This window comes from Sparus aurata, chromosome 2 (genome assembly GCF_900880675.1).
Source record: "Sparus aurata chromosome 2, fSpaAur1.1, whole genome shotgun sequence".
NCBI classification, from domain to species: Eukaryota; Metazoa; Chordata; class Actinopteri; order Spariformes; family Sparidae; genus Sparus; species Sparus aurata.
The window spans coordinates 35,581,264-35,594,799 of NC_044188.1; the positions used below are offsets into that span (position 1 = coordinate 35,581,264).

General features: G+C 40.8%; 1 long non-coding RNA gene across 1 annotated transcript; it reads left to right on the top strand.

The window, feature by feature from the left end:
- Positions 1 to 11,649: 11,649 nt before the first annotated feature.
- LOC115574224 (uncharacterized) lies at positions 11,650 to 13,265 on the top strand. Its single transcript, XR_003982449.1, has 2 exons — positions 11,650 to 11,785; positions 12,228 to 13,265. It is a non-coding gene; the product is annotated as an uncharacterized LOC115574224 (long non-coding RNA).
- Positions 13,266 to 13,536: the final 271 nt, after the last annotated feature.

Consider the following 13,536-nt stretch of genomic DNA (forward strand, 5'->3'; position numbering starts at 1 on the left):
AATTTATTCCATAATATACTAAATACAATTAATCTAACTGACCTAGCCTAAATTGTAAATTGAAAATAGAATCTAGAAAGTTTATTAGCCCATCGGCCGTATGCAAAAAATAAATAAATAAATACATTTTAAAAAAACAGAAAATATGTGCTAATGGCCATACAAAGTGTATTGAACTTAAACAGGGTTTAACTTGTTGAGACCATAAAATGACTCTGGGAAAGCTTGCATGCCTTAATTGGAATCAATATTCTCCATCCAATGGCAGCGCAATGGCAGAGAGCACTTGTGTTTTACCAACCACGAGGGCACTTAAGCACGCGTTCATACCACCCAAGACTAGAGGGCAGGTTATCATGTTTTGCCAACCGGGAGTGCGCTTAAACTTGTTTTAACCACCCAAGAGAGCAATTAAGTGTTTTAATTTCACCTAAGAGGACAGTTTAGTGTGTTTTGCCAATGAGGAGGGCACTTAAAGACGCCCTTTTGCCACCCAAGTGGACAGTTTATCATTATTTAACCAGCCAAGAGGGCAGTTTAGTGTTTGTTTCACCCAAGAGGGCAGTTTAGTGTGTTTTTGCCTCCCAAGAGGGCACTTTAGCATGCGTTTTTTTGCCTCCCAAGAGGGCACTTTAGCATGCGTTTTTGCCTCCCAAGAAGGCACTTTAGCAAATGTTTTCTCCTCCCAAGAGGGCACTTTAGCACACATTTTTGCCTCCCAAGAGGGCACATTAGCACGCGTTTTTGCCACCCAGGAGGGCAGTTGTATTTTGCCAACCAGGTGGGACCTTTAGCAAGTGTTTTTGCCTCCCAAGAGGGCACATTAGCACGCGTTTTTGCCTCCCAAGAGGGCACATTAGCACGCGTTTTTGCCTCCCAAGAGGGCAGTTGTATTTTGCCAACCAGGTGGGACCTTTAGTACGCGTTTTTGCCTCCCAAGAGGGCACTTTAGCACACGTTTTTGCCTCCCAAGAGGGCACATTAGCACGCGTTTTTGCAACCCAAGAAGGCAGTTTATCATGTTTTAACCAGCCAAGGGGGCAGTTTAGTGTGTTTTTTCCATCCAAGAGGGCAGTTTAGCACGCGTTTTGGCTACCAAGAGGGCACTTTTTTTTCATCAACTGGGCCACAAGCCCCCCCCCCTGTGCACATCACTGGTTGTGAGTGTGTTGAGCCTTTAAAGCCGCTTCTCTGTCAGCTGCAGCTCTGTCTCTGAAAGAGAGAGAGAGAGAGAGAGAGAGAGAGAGAGGGAGAAACCGCTGCCTCATCAGAACTCCCACATGCACATAGATGAGACGTGACAGTGGAAAGACTTGAACATTTGTGAGTTATAAATCAATGTACATAACTTCCTTGTGGGGGCTAACAAGTCGCCTTCCACTTAAGCTAACTGCTTGTAAATGGGTTTTACAATAATCAAATCTGACAGCTGTCTGTGTCGGCTGTTTATCTTGCCTCTAATCTTAAACTTTTTCCAGATATTGAGTTTACTGTGACTTTGCCGTTGTAAACATTACTGTTCCTACTAACAGTCACAGTATTCATTTCTTGGTTTTGTCACATTTTTTAGATGTGTAGCATGTAGGGCTGGGCGAAAAATCGGCAAAATCGATTAATTCGAGGTTTTGGTTGAGGACGATTTTTAAAAATGAAAATTGGTTGTTTTATTTAACTTGCTCCGCCGCTGCTCCTCGTGGGCTCCCGTAGTTCATAGTCGGCTCCGTCCTCCTCCCCGCATTGACTTTCCACAGAGAAAGAAACACAACATGGAGCGAGCAAGGAGTTTGTTCATGAAAAGGCACTGTGTCGTTAGTAGCTCGGTTTTGTGGCGTCAGACCTCGAACAAACCACCATCTGCTGCAAAGTTTGTTCAAAGGCTGTTGCAACTAAAGGCAGCGGACCGAACCATTTATTTCAGCATCTCAAACAGATGCCTGGATCGCAGAGGGACACTTGTTGTTCACTAGAAGATGTACAGACCGCGGCAGCCCACACGTATCCGCTATAAAGCAGCCAACATTTAATCATTGTGTCCCGTATGAGAAGAAACGGTCCCGGTGGACAGCTGTTACAGATGCAGTCACGTTGCATATCACCAAAGATATGCTGCTCGTATTTACAGTGGAAACGCCGGAGGTTCATCCACATGCAGAAAATGTTCGACCCCAGACTTGTATTACGAAGCCACAACGGGGCATGATGTCTCAAGCCAGAGGAAGCAGACAGGCTCGTCTTCCTGGCCAAAAATTAGTAAAATCTACCAACATGTCATGTTTACTATGCAATGCATGTAGATGTTTAATTTAGATTACATATCTTCAGGGATATGAAATACTTTTTTGTAAACAAAGGCACCTTTTGCAAAATAAAGGATTTAATGAAAGTTATATTAACACTTTATCAATACCAATATGTACATTTATCTGTTTTTATAATAGCAAGCAATCTGACATGTTAAATTTATGTTTACAAAAGCATTTTATCAAAAAGGGACACAGTCTTTTCAAAAGGATGCACTTTTTTATGTGACTTTGAAGCTGCACTGTTTACAATGGCAGGGCAACTTTGTTGTAAATCATAGCATTAAAATAAAAGCAATGCTTTTAATAATTTATTTGTAATTTGAAGTTTGTTCTTGAGAAGAGAAAAAAAAAATCGATTAAAATCGTAAATCGAGGTTGGTGTGAAAAAATCGGAGATTCAATTTTTAGGCCATATTGCCCAGCCCTAGTAGCACGTATTTCTAGTTTGCACTTTCCCTCCAATAAATAGCCTAATAATAAACCAGTGTTGTATTGCTTGTGTTGACGCTAGCATCTACCGGATCTCGGCAGCTGTCCAGTTGCTCATCTTGACGTCCATGGATGTAGTGATGGACTGACTGCTGTAATTAGCTGTTTCTTGGTTTTAAAACTCCCTGGCTGTGTGTCGCACAAAAGTGCAGGTCATCGACACCTTTGCCCATCTTACGCACATTATGCACAAATTGGCGGACCAAAACAGACCCCCAATCTAATGCCTTCTGTCTAAATCTGCAGACCTAGCCGCAAAAAGGATGGCCAAATTGGTGGCTTGCTGCCCAGTATAAAAACGGCTGTAGATAGTGAGCAAGCACCAGCCTCGATAAAACCAGTTAATCAGATGGATAAAAAGTTTTATTCTGATGGTTACATTCAGCACATATAGACATGGCCCCACAACCCACTTCAGAGCGAGGACTTGAACCAGCAGGCTTAAATCAGCTGCAGAGCCAGGCACAGGTGCTCCGGATCAGCCATCCACTGCAACCTGCAACACACAGACACTTTGCTAGAATTTAAAGAAAAAGTTGTCCGCTCTTGTCTGTAGACTACTTTTCACTCTTGTGAGGGATAGTTTTACATATCCTATAAGCAGTGTTGGGGAAGCTACTTTCAAGCGTAGCTTGTAGAACTACAGATTTCAAGTACAACCTGGCAGTAGTTTTTCTACCCCTGGAGAAATGTAGTTTGTAAAACTACTGTTACAAAAAGTAGTTTTAGCAACTACTCATACTCATTACACTCAACATATGGTGTATATGAAACAAAATATAATAGCCTACAAAGAATTCACTTGCCAGCAGAAATACGCCTAACTCAAGTTTTATTTTGCAAAGAACAAAAGCTGACATTTTTGGTCAACATCACAGGAACTTCAAAGGCACTAACACTTAGGCACGAACATGTAGGTCATGTCTGTAGATGCATCTATATCCAACATGTACACGCTCAAATATGGCCATGGTTGGGCTGGCGCATTCGGGGTGCATTGGGGGTAGCAGTGTTGTGGTAGGGTTGTCCATGATGTGCTTGTGCCATATGAGCACTGCCTTACTTTGCACGAAGACCCACCCACTCTTTGTGAAGCATTTGAGTGCTGCCAGGGCAAGCCATTCAGTGGCAGTGTTGCTTAGCATGTCAACACATGTTTCATGCCTTTTTTCAAAGAAAAAAAAAAAAAAAAAAAATGTATATTATATATAAAAAATGTTTCATGTTATTGGAAAAATTGTAGTTTGTACTACAAAAAATGACCAAAAAAGTAATTGAAATACTTGACGCAGCACAAAATATGAATGTAGTTTAACCACAAGCAACTTACAGCAAATTGTAGTTAAACTATGTAGTTCAACTACATGTAGTTTAAGTCTCCCTAACACTGCCCATAACTACAGATAAAAGAAAAATTTGTTACATTTTCTGTTCCATATTTGTTTTCGTGTTTTGTCTGCTTTTAATCATGTATAATATTTGCATATCATAAACCAAATTGCATGTGTGTATGTCTTCCAATGTTTCAGTGCACCAATAATGTTCGTGCCTGTAACACTCATTTAGTGCAGTTTTTGTCTCTATGAGCTTTCAAACACATTCTCTATGAATTCAGTTATATTTGATTTAGATTTGACCAATGAAACATCCTACTAGTTTTTAAAATTAATTTATATTTACGATTCATGCTGGTATGCTTAAAGTCAATCTGATGGTATAATTTTTTTTTCTAATTAAGACATTAATGGTTCATTATATAATGCACCAAATTATTACATTTTCTTGATTAAAAAAAGTGCAACACCTGGATTTTGTAATTACTGATGAAAAATGTAAGAATTTATTACAAAATGCGGCACAGTTTATCACATATTGTGTTTAAGAATTTTATCATAAAATGTGGTGTTATAACATAATGAATTGAAAATGTATTACATTATTACATAATGGGGCATTATTACATAATGTGGCGCTACATGCCTTAAATTTCAAATCAGAGCACAGGGCAACGATAGCAGGTTCCAGCAAGTCCAAGTGTAGCTCTCTGTCCCACATAAGGTGGCTCAATTGATGGAAAAATCCTGGATAGAGTCAGTCAGAACATATAAAATATATAATATAGGACAGACTCATTGTTGGTACTGACTAGGTTGCAAAAAAGTTACATCCAGGAATCCAGTCTATCTTTAGAACAATTAACCATAGTAAATATGTAAATAAAACAATGCAGCTGGGTTAAGGATATTTTGATTGCCATTTTTGGGACAGATCACAGATCAGCTGATACTGACCACAGATCAAAAGGAAAAATTTTACCTTAATTGTCATATAGTTGTTGTAAAATAACCATTAAAATGTTGACAGATTAAATAATTATGTATTACACTGCTCTCAAATAATAGGTTTGAAACAAAATGGAAAACCATCTCTTAACTGTCAAAAGAGATAAATAAATGTCATAAAATTTGGGGGAAAATTCTGTATCCCTCTTTGTGCTGAGGTTTTGTGCCCTGAAACTCAGTCCTGCTATATGTACAGCACTGCTGTAAGCTATTAGCTCCATTAGCAGTAAGCTGTTGGCTCACTAAGTCAACTATTAGCTTTCTTAGCTATTTGTTTTGAGCTGATTGTTCCCCTTGGCATTACAGAAAAAATAACTATCATGAAGAGACAATCCCAAATGATAAAATGAACAGACTACTTATCACTTCGACAGAGGGAGTAATCACCATATTGCTCTCTACACAGGGCTGTGTCAGCGCTAGTGACACAACTGGCTGGCTACTCAGCACGAGCCCTTATGTAGGAGAAATTATTAATGTACCAGCCCAACTATCCCCTCAGTCACAAATGGCATCCTGGCAGGACCTGCTACATCTGTTGTACGGGTTAAACCAAGAGGGCACTTAAAATCCAAATTTGATATTGATAAGAGAACAGCCAGTGAACTGTTGCTGGTGAGCAGCAGAGTCTTACGGTGTGAGTGGCTGTGGCTTTTAAGCTAGCCATTTTGGGTCCAGTTTGTGTTAAAAATTGCATCTGTAATGCTGTTCCAGTGTTAAATTTAACTGCACATACAATGCCAGATATAGGTATAAAGTGCCAGAATATGCAATATAAGGGTAAGATGTGTTTCTGTCTGTTGTCATTGCAACCTAGCTGCAGCTAGGATTTAACTCCCACAGAGTTGATTTCAACACTTTTTCAGCGTTTACCAAGTATATCTCTGCAGACCCGGAGGCTGGAGATTCATACCTGCAGTTCTGGGACCACAGTTCTAGGCCCCTTATGTTTTTGTGACAGCGCCCCCTTTTCGGCTCCAGAATGGAACAGGAACAGAATCGTAGCCCCAAGGGGAGCTTTGAATCCTTTGGCACAGGGATTGTGGCTGTTCAAGGTGTCAAAGAGCCTGTCAATCATCTAAAAACAAATATCTGCATTAACTTTAAGCATCTAAAACCATCTCCATAACAGTGTTTCAACAGATACCATATCAAATTAATACTAATGTATTGTATGTGTAATAATATGTATATGTACTATTACTGAGCGACTCAATGTCTACGCAGCCAGGGACATCTTCATCTTCTGGTTGTCGAAGTAGACATGCTTGTGTGTGTACTTGTTTGCAGCATGCAGTCCGTCCTTCGTCTGAACATCGTTAAGACAAACGATGTATTTCCAGTTGATGGGGCCAGTGGTGTTCATTATTGGGCTGTATGCCTTCAAAATCAGAATCAGAATTAGAATCCTTTTTAGTCGCAGCTCAATGTACTCTCAGTACAGATAGGAAAATGTAATGCATCACATGCAGTCATAACTATGTAAATAAAACACACAACAATAAAATAATAAAAAAAACAAATAAGCCTAGAACAACAATCAGCATTTACATGTTGCGTGCAAGCTTCAGCATGTGGCAGGCATCCATCATGACGAACACTCTCTCACCAGTCATTGGATGTGCAAAAGAGATCTTCATGGGTTCACGAGGGTTTGCCTTGAGGTCACAGCCAAGTTTGTTGCACATGATGATGTTAGATGCATGTCCATCCATTGTCATGCACATCACTCTGAGACCACAAGCATGAAGTTCCTCCAATGCATGGACAACTCACACCTTCAGTGTTTCTGGTGAGAGAGCACTGGTCAGATAGTAAGCAACTGGAGCTTTCCAGTGCCCTAGTATGCCTACCACCATAAACACAAGAGCCCCAGAGACAACATCCGTCTCATTTACTCCATCCCCCATATCCACAAACCCTGACATTGTTTGAGTTTGGGGATTGTACTGCACTGTTTTTTTTTATGGCCATGGCATTCAAAATCAATGTCACCAATCCATATTTTGTCTGGTCTTCCTTGCTTTTTCTTCCCAGCATGTCCAGTATCAGCTTATTCAGGCCAGGCTTTGCATCCAATTAGGTCAGCCACCTTTGAAAAATGAAATGTAGTAATTTGACCACCCCAACCCCTTAAGGAAAAAACTAAACAAAAAACAGAAAATGGCATATCTGAAAGCTCAAAATGTATCAGAACGAAGTCTGTAATGTGAGCTTTAAAATTGGTAATTGTCATTGTCACAATACATAATCTGTAGGACTAAAGTGGTTAAAGGAGAACTTCGGTCGATTTAAACATGCAGCTTCATTGCTCAAGCTACCCTTGACTTGCCAGTACCGAAGACGCGAACAAATTTGGTCCAACCATTACAGAGCTCCGTGAACGGAGACTTAGCATTGAACGCTAACAGCATGGGGTCAAAACTTTACACTGTGTTTTAAGCGTCTTAACATGCTCCACATCTCACACCAAAAGTTATGCAACATCAGCAGACACCTTACAACACAGCACTGTAGCGTGTATGACTCAAAATGAATAAAAAAGTAGTTAAAACAGTGTGTTTGTGCAAGGAGCTACTTACCTGTTTGTTGACATCTGTGTGTTCTGGTAGCTAGACCAAACTAGCATATCCATCGAGTGTGCACTTGACAGGCTTAACAGGCTATTGTAAGGCTCATGACAGGCTGTAACATGGACATGTACATTATGAACATAAACACGAAAATGCTGGAATACGTTTCCGTCTCCGCCAGTGAGGGAGTAAGCGCACGCTCGACGGATCGACTAGTTTGGTCTAGCTACCGGAACACACGGATGTCAACAAACAGGTACGTGGCTGCTTGCACAAACACACTGTTTTAACTACTTTTTTATTCATTTTGAGTCATACACGCTACAGTGCTGTGTGCTAAGGTGTCTGCTGATGTTGCATTACTTTTGGTGTGAGATGTGGAGCATGTTAAGACGCTTAAAACACAGTGTAAAGTTCTGACCCCATGCTGTTAGCGTTCAATGCTAAGTCTCCGTTCACGGAGCTCTGTAATGGTTGGACCAAATTTGTTCGCGTCTTCGGTACTGGCAAGTCAAGGGTAGCTTGAGCAATGAAGCTGCATGTTTAAATCGACCGAAGTTCTCCTTTAATGTATGTGATGGCCTGCAGCCACACAACCAACTTGAATGTCGGTAACCTTCTGCACCTACATGCTATCCTTATTTAATTTACATTTACATTTTTTGAGCACATTATGAATAAATACCACACACCAGTCCAGCTCGGTCCCATTACAATGTATTTAACAATATGGGAACATGGAGAATACGGATCGACCAATATGGATTTTTTAGGGCCAATGCCGATACCAATTTTTTTTTCCATCAGCCTTAGCCGATGACCGATGGACTGCTGATTTTCTTGAGCCGATACTACTTTTGCTCCCTCAATTTACATCATAAAAATTACACAATGATGATCACAAATGTTACAAGTATCAATTTAAAAAAAAAAAGGAATATGAGGTATCTGGAGGACAACACATTCTGACCTACTTAGGTTAGATTCAATCAAGGCTGATCTACTTAGTTTGAATTCAATCATGACCCATTGATTTTCATTGTGTGAATGAAGGTCCAGGAGGTAGCTTCCAACTGTGAGGGGCCAAAGGTAACAGACGATAAAGTGCTTAGCTAAGCTTGACCTGCATGCCAAATAGTGAGAGATGCCTAAACACAGGTCAAACTCTTTTTTTGTCCTTTAAATAATGTGGCAAGGGAACCAATCAGAAGAAGTGGGTGTCCTTGAGAAGAGACTCTTAAAAAGGCCCTCACAGAAGGAACGAGAGGGTGGCACTTGGTAAACCTCCTAAGAGCAAAGGCTGAGGTTTTGATGGAGCAGAGGGCAAAGCATTTTGGCATTGTTTTGTCCACAGATTTGATAATATCAGAACGCGGCCGTTTCTGATCCGGACTCAAGGCTCTAGATTCTGTTTTAATAAAGATTGCTCTATCATTCCACCAAGCCTTGCCTCCGCAGAAGGAGGAAAGCCCAGAAACTACAAACATTTATTGAAATTAAAAAAGGTGAGGTAGAACAAGAACAAGTAAATAATATTTAACAAATATTAAAAACAGGTGAGGTAGAACAAGCCTTTCCAGGAGTAGGCTCTGTGAAATACTGCCACACTGGATTGGTTTTCTGCTCTGCCATTTCTTTAAAAAAAAAAAACAGATCAGTGTCAATCTTGTACAATCAACTTACATTCATATCACCCACATTATGTGTGCATCATATGGATGGGTGCATCATATGGTTAACTGTGCACGTGTAAAAGGCTTCCACATCTGCAACACAGAATGATGATGCATTGCTTGCTGACATATTATAAGACAGATATAATCAGGTCATCACAAAATGTCTTTTGTCAACACATTCGAATAATTTAGGAAACAATAAACAATAAATAAGTAGCCATTGAAATAAAGTGCTTGATTTGTAATTTAAGACTGCCATGGTTTACATTTTTCTACATAAAATAAAATGGGCATGTCTTAGGCTACTATGCCACCTTATATGCAAAGACAACACACTAATAGGTCTAAACGAAAATGTAAAAGAAGCTGCCAGAATGGCAACCCCAGAACATAAATTAGTAGAGGAAAATAACGTGATGTCAGATGCGCATTAAGCAACAAACTGTTCGAGTTTCTGTTCTAAATTGCACCAATGTTAACAGGAATAAATATTCAACCAAGTGTAAAACTGTTTCTCAAAGTTTTAAAAGCTCTCCTTCAGTCGGTGCAGCACTTTCATATATCGCTGTGATGCGTGTGTGTTAGTGTTGTGTCGGTCGAGAGCGTGTCGTTCAAACGAACAAATCTTTTGAGTGAACGAAGTGAACAAAATCACTTCAAGAACTGATTCGTTCCTTTCTCAGTTCAGTTCAGCTCAGCCGCGAGCATGCCGGCGGGGAGTGGAACTGCCACGACTCACACAGAGAACTGTAAGGACGTAATTCACGTTCGTGCTGTGATTCATTCATGATTTGCGAACCTACTGCATACAGAGAACTGTCGCTGAGGACGTGATTCTCGTTCACGTACTGTGCTGAAAGTGGCGCTGTGTCACTCACCCACTCACTCAGGGCAGAGGACTTGATTCACGTCCAGTAACCGTACTGCTAAAATTAGCGCTGTGTTGCTAACATCCGTGTAGCATCATGTTATGGTGATTTTACTGCACAGTAAAAGTCACTCACGTTTGTGAACGTGATACTCAGCAGGTAACGTAATTCACGTCCTGACCTGCCGCCACGTTCGCGAACGTGATTTACGTTCACGCTAAATCAGTGACAGCGAGAACGTGATTCACGTCCTCAACAGGTCGTTCGCGAATGAGGGACGCCAGGACGTGAATCACGTTCGTGCTGTCACTCACTCATGATTGGCGTCGCTGAGGACGTGATTCTCGTTCACGTACTGTGCCGAAAGTGGCGCTGTGTCACTCACCCACTCACTCAGGGCAGGGGAGTTGATTCACGTTCAGTAATCATACTGCTAAAACTAGCGCTGTGTTGCTAACATCCGTGTAGCATCATGTTAATTGATTTTACTGTGCACAGAGGACACTTTCACCGTGTAATAATTTTAGTGCATGTATACCACTCAAAGCAGCGCTGCGTCTCCCGCGAATGATTGTGTACTATAGTCCGTGAACGCACCGTCCCTCAGTAAGTGAACGTGAACCTCAGGGCTGATTAATGAACTGAATGACGGATCGTTTGGCTGCTTATCAGTTCAGGGAGTTGGAGTGCACTGAACGATTCGGTGAACAAATCTTTTGAACGTATCATTTTAATGAACAGATTCTAGAGATTCAGTACAGTAAAAAGAACTGCCGTTCCCATCACTATTGTAAAGATGCTTTACCACAGGTTGAGGGAGGAGGCAGCGGCAGTGCTGCGTTTGGGGGCGCTTCAAAAAATCCGGGAGGAAAATAGGAGCATTTGTTTGTGATTCAGCTCGAGATATAAAATGCTTCAGAATCGCTATGTGTAGAAATAAGATCATGTGTATGTGTGAATCAAGATCGCGATTTTTTAACGATTTTTCGTGCAGCCCTTGTTCCTACACAACAGTACTACCGTGGATTACTAAACTACCGCTGAACACAGTGCCAGTTTCCACTGTGTAGCGGGCTGCCGCTACTCCTCCTGGCTCCCTATGTATCTGTTATATTATGGAATGGATCTACAGATTAATTGGTAACACTACATTGATCTTCACTCGCTGTTGTTTTTTATTGACCATGACTTTTATTGTTATGCAATGTTAAATAAATACTGTCAAAATAATACGTCCGTTTTTCTTTTAATGCCAGAATGGAAAACCAACAGCAGTCACAAGCTAGGGTAAGTCATTTCTTAATTTGTTTCTGTACAGCCTAAGTGACAGTAATGCATTGTACTGTAATGTACTGATGTCCTTTTACCAATGTCCATACATGTGAAATCCCTTTCCAGTATGATGCACGTGAAGCCAGAGATGGCCAGACACCTCCTGTCTCTGATTTCAAGGGCAATGCCGAATGAAAGTCAGGGACATGTACAGAGTCAGAGACAGGGTCAGCGACTCTCAGTCCAGACTGAAATGGCCAGGTAGACAGTTTTGCACCCATGTAAATTACCCATGTAAATTGACCACCTAAATGTGTCATGTAAATGCACATTTTCACATTACATGTATTTTATCAGGATCAGTCTCTTCTCTTCTTGTGGAGAGAACATGACCAAGTTAGGCTTTTAACACCGTACATTTTTACTACTTTTTCTACATCGTTTCTACATTGTTTCTACTGTAGACATTATACTGTACCTGCAATTTCACCATTAATGGTATTGGATTATTTAGGCAAAATAAATTACATTACTCTGGCTTTGCCATGATGGTATCGCAAAGATGGAGCTGCTGATTTAGGTTGTGTGGTTTAACTTGTGTATCTGTATTATTTTCTCTGGTACTTGGATGTGGTTCATGTGGCTTGACAGTCAGCTTACTTTAAGTTGGAACTAATAACATTATTTTTCTACAATCACACAGGTCTTTCCCTGGATTCTTCCGAGGCAAGAAAAGAGCACTCCCCAGAGGTCAAATGCCTACAGCCAAGGCTGTGAAGATATGGAAGCCATTCGATGTTTCCTTTTTTTTTACTTGGATCTAATGTGGAAGTAACTCCAAACCCCAGGGAGGAGTTAACTTTTATGCAAGCTGGCCTGGGGAAGAGGACTGTGTCAGTAGATTCTGACATATCACATGTTGAGGTATTACGCATGTTGAAGCAAGTACATTGCCTAATTGCCTGTGTCATCAAGGGTTCTGTGCAATGCCTTTCATATACTGAAATTTCTCCCTCAAAATATTTCATTTTAATGTAGTTGTCGAATTTACTGGTTTAGACATTCCCCAGGATGACACAGCTCCAGGACAGGTGGCTCCTTTTTAAAGCAGCAGGTACATAATTACTGTACTTAAAATGCAACTTCTTTTATGTTTGCTGTGTTAATACTGCAGAAAAAACATGAATACATCATGGTTTAAGTCCTTATATTGTTTGTCATTTTAACAGGTGGAAATGGAAGGAGGAAAATTTCAGTTATTCCTTTAGAGGCTGAGGGCTACACTGGGGCCATATTAAGTGCTTCAGGGGGAGGGAAGTTTGTCCTGTACATTGGTCCTCTTCAGGATGAACTTGACCTTACACCTCTCCCTGCTAGTGCTCCTGAGTTTGCCCTCATGCCAAAGGCTAGCTGCAAGGATTGCAACACAATACGCATCTGCAGATGCTGGCACTCCATGTGTAGCCTTCAGCCTCTAAAGGAATAACTGAAAGTATGACTCTGTCCCTGTCCCTGACTCTGTACATGTCCCTGACTTTCATTCGGCCGTCTCTGTGGTTTCACATGCATCATACTGGAAAGGGATTTCACATGTATGGACATTGGTAAAATGACATTAGTACATTACAGTACAATGCATTACTGTCACTTAGGCTGTACAGAAACAAATTAAGCAATGACTTACCCTAGCTTGTGACTGCTGTTGGTTTTCCATTCTGGCATTAAAAGAAAAACGGACGTATTATTTTGACAGTATTTATTTTTATTGCATTACAATAAAAGTCATGGTCATTAAAAAAACAACAGCGAATGAAGATCAATGTAGTGTTACCAATTAATCTGTAGATCCATTCCATAATATAACAGACACATAAATCTGAGTTTGGTAATGTGCGTGAATTTGTTGAATTATTCGCCACGTATGTTTGTTGACATTAGAACAGCTGGAGTGAGAACGGGAGCCGGGAGGAGTAGCGGCAGCCTGCTACACAGTGGAAACTGGCACTGCGTTC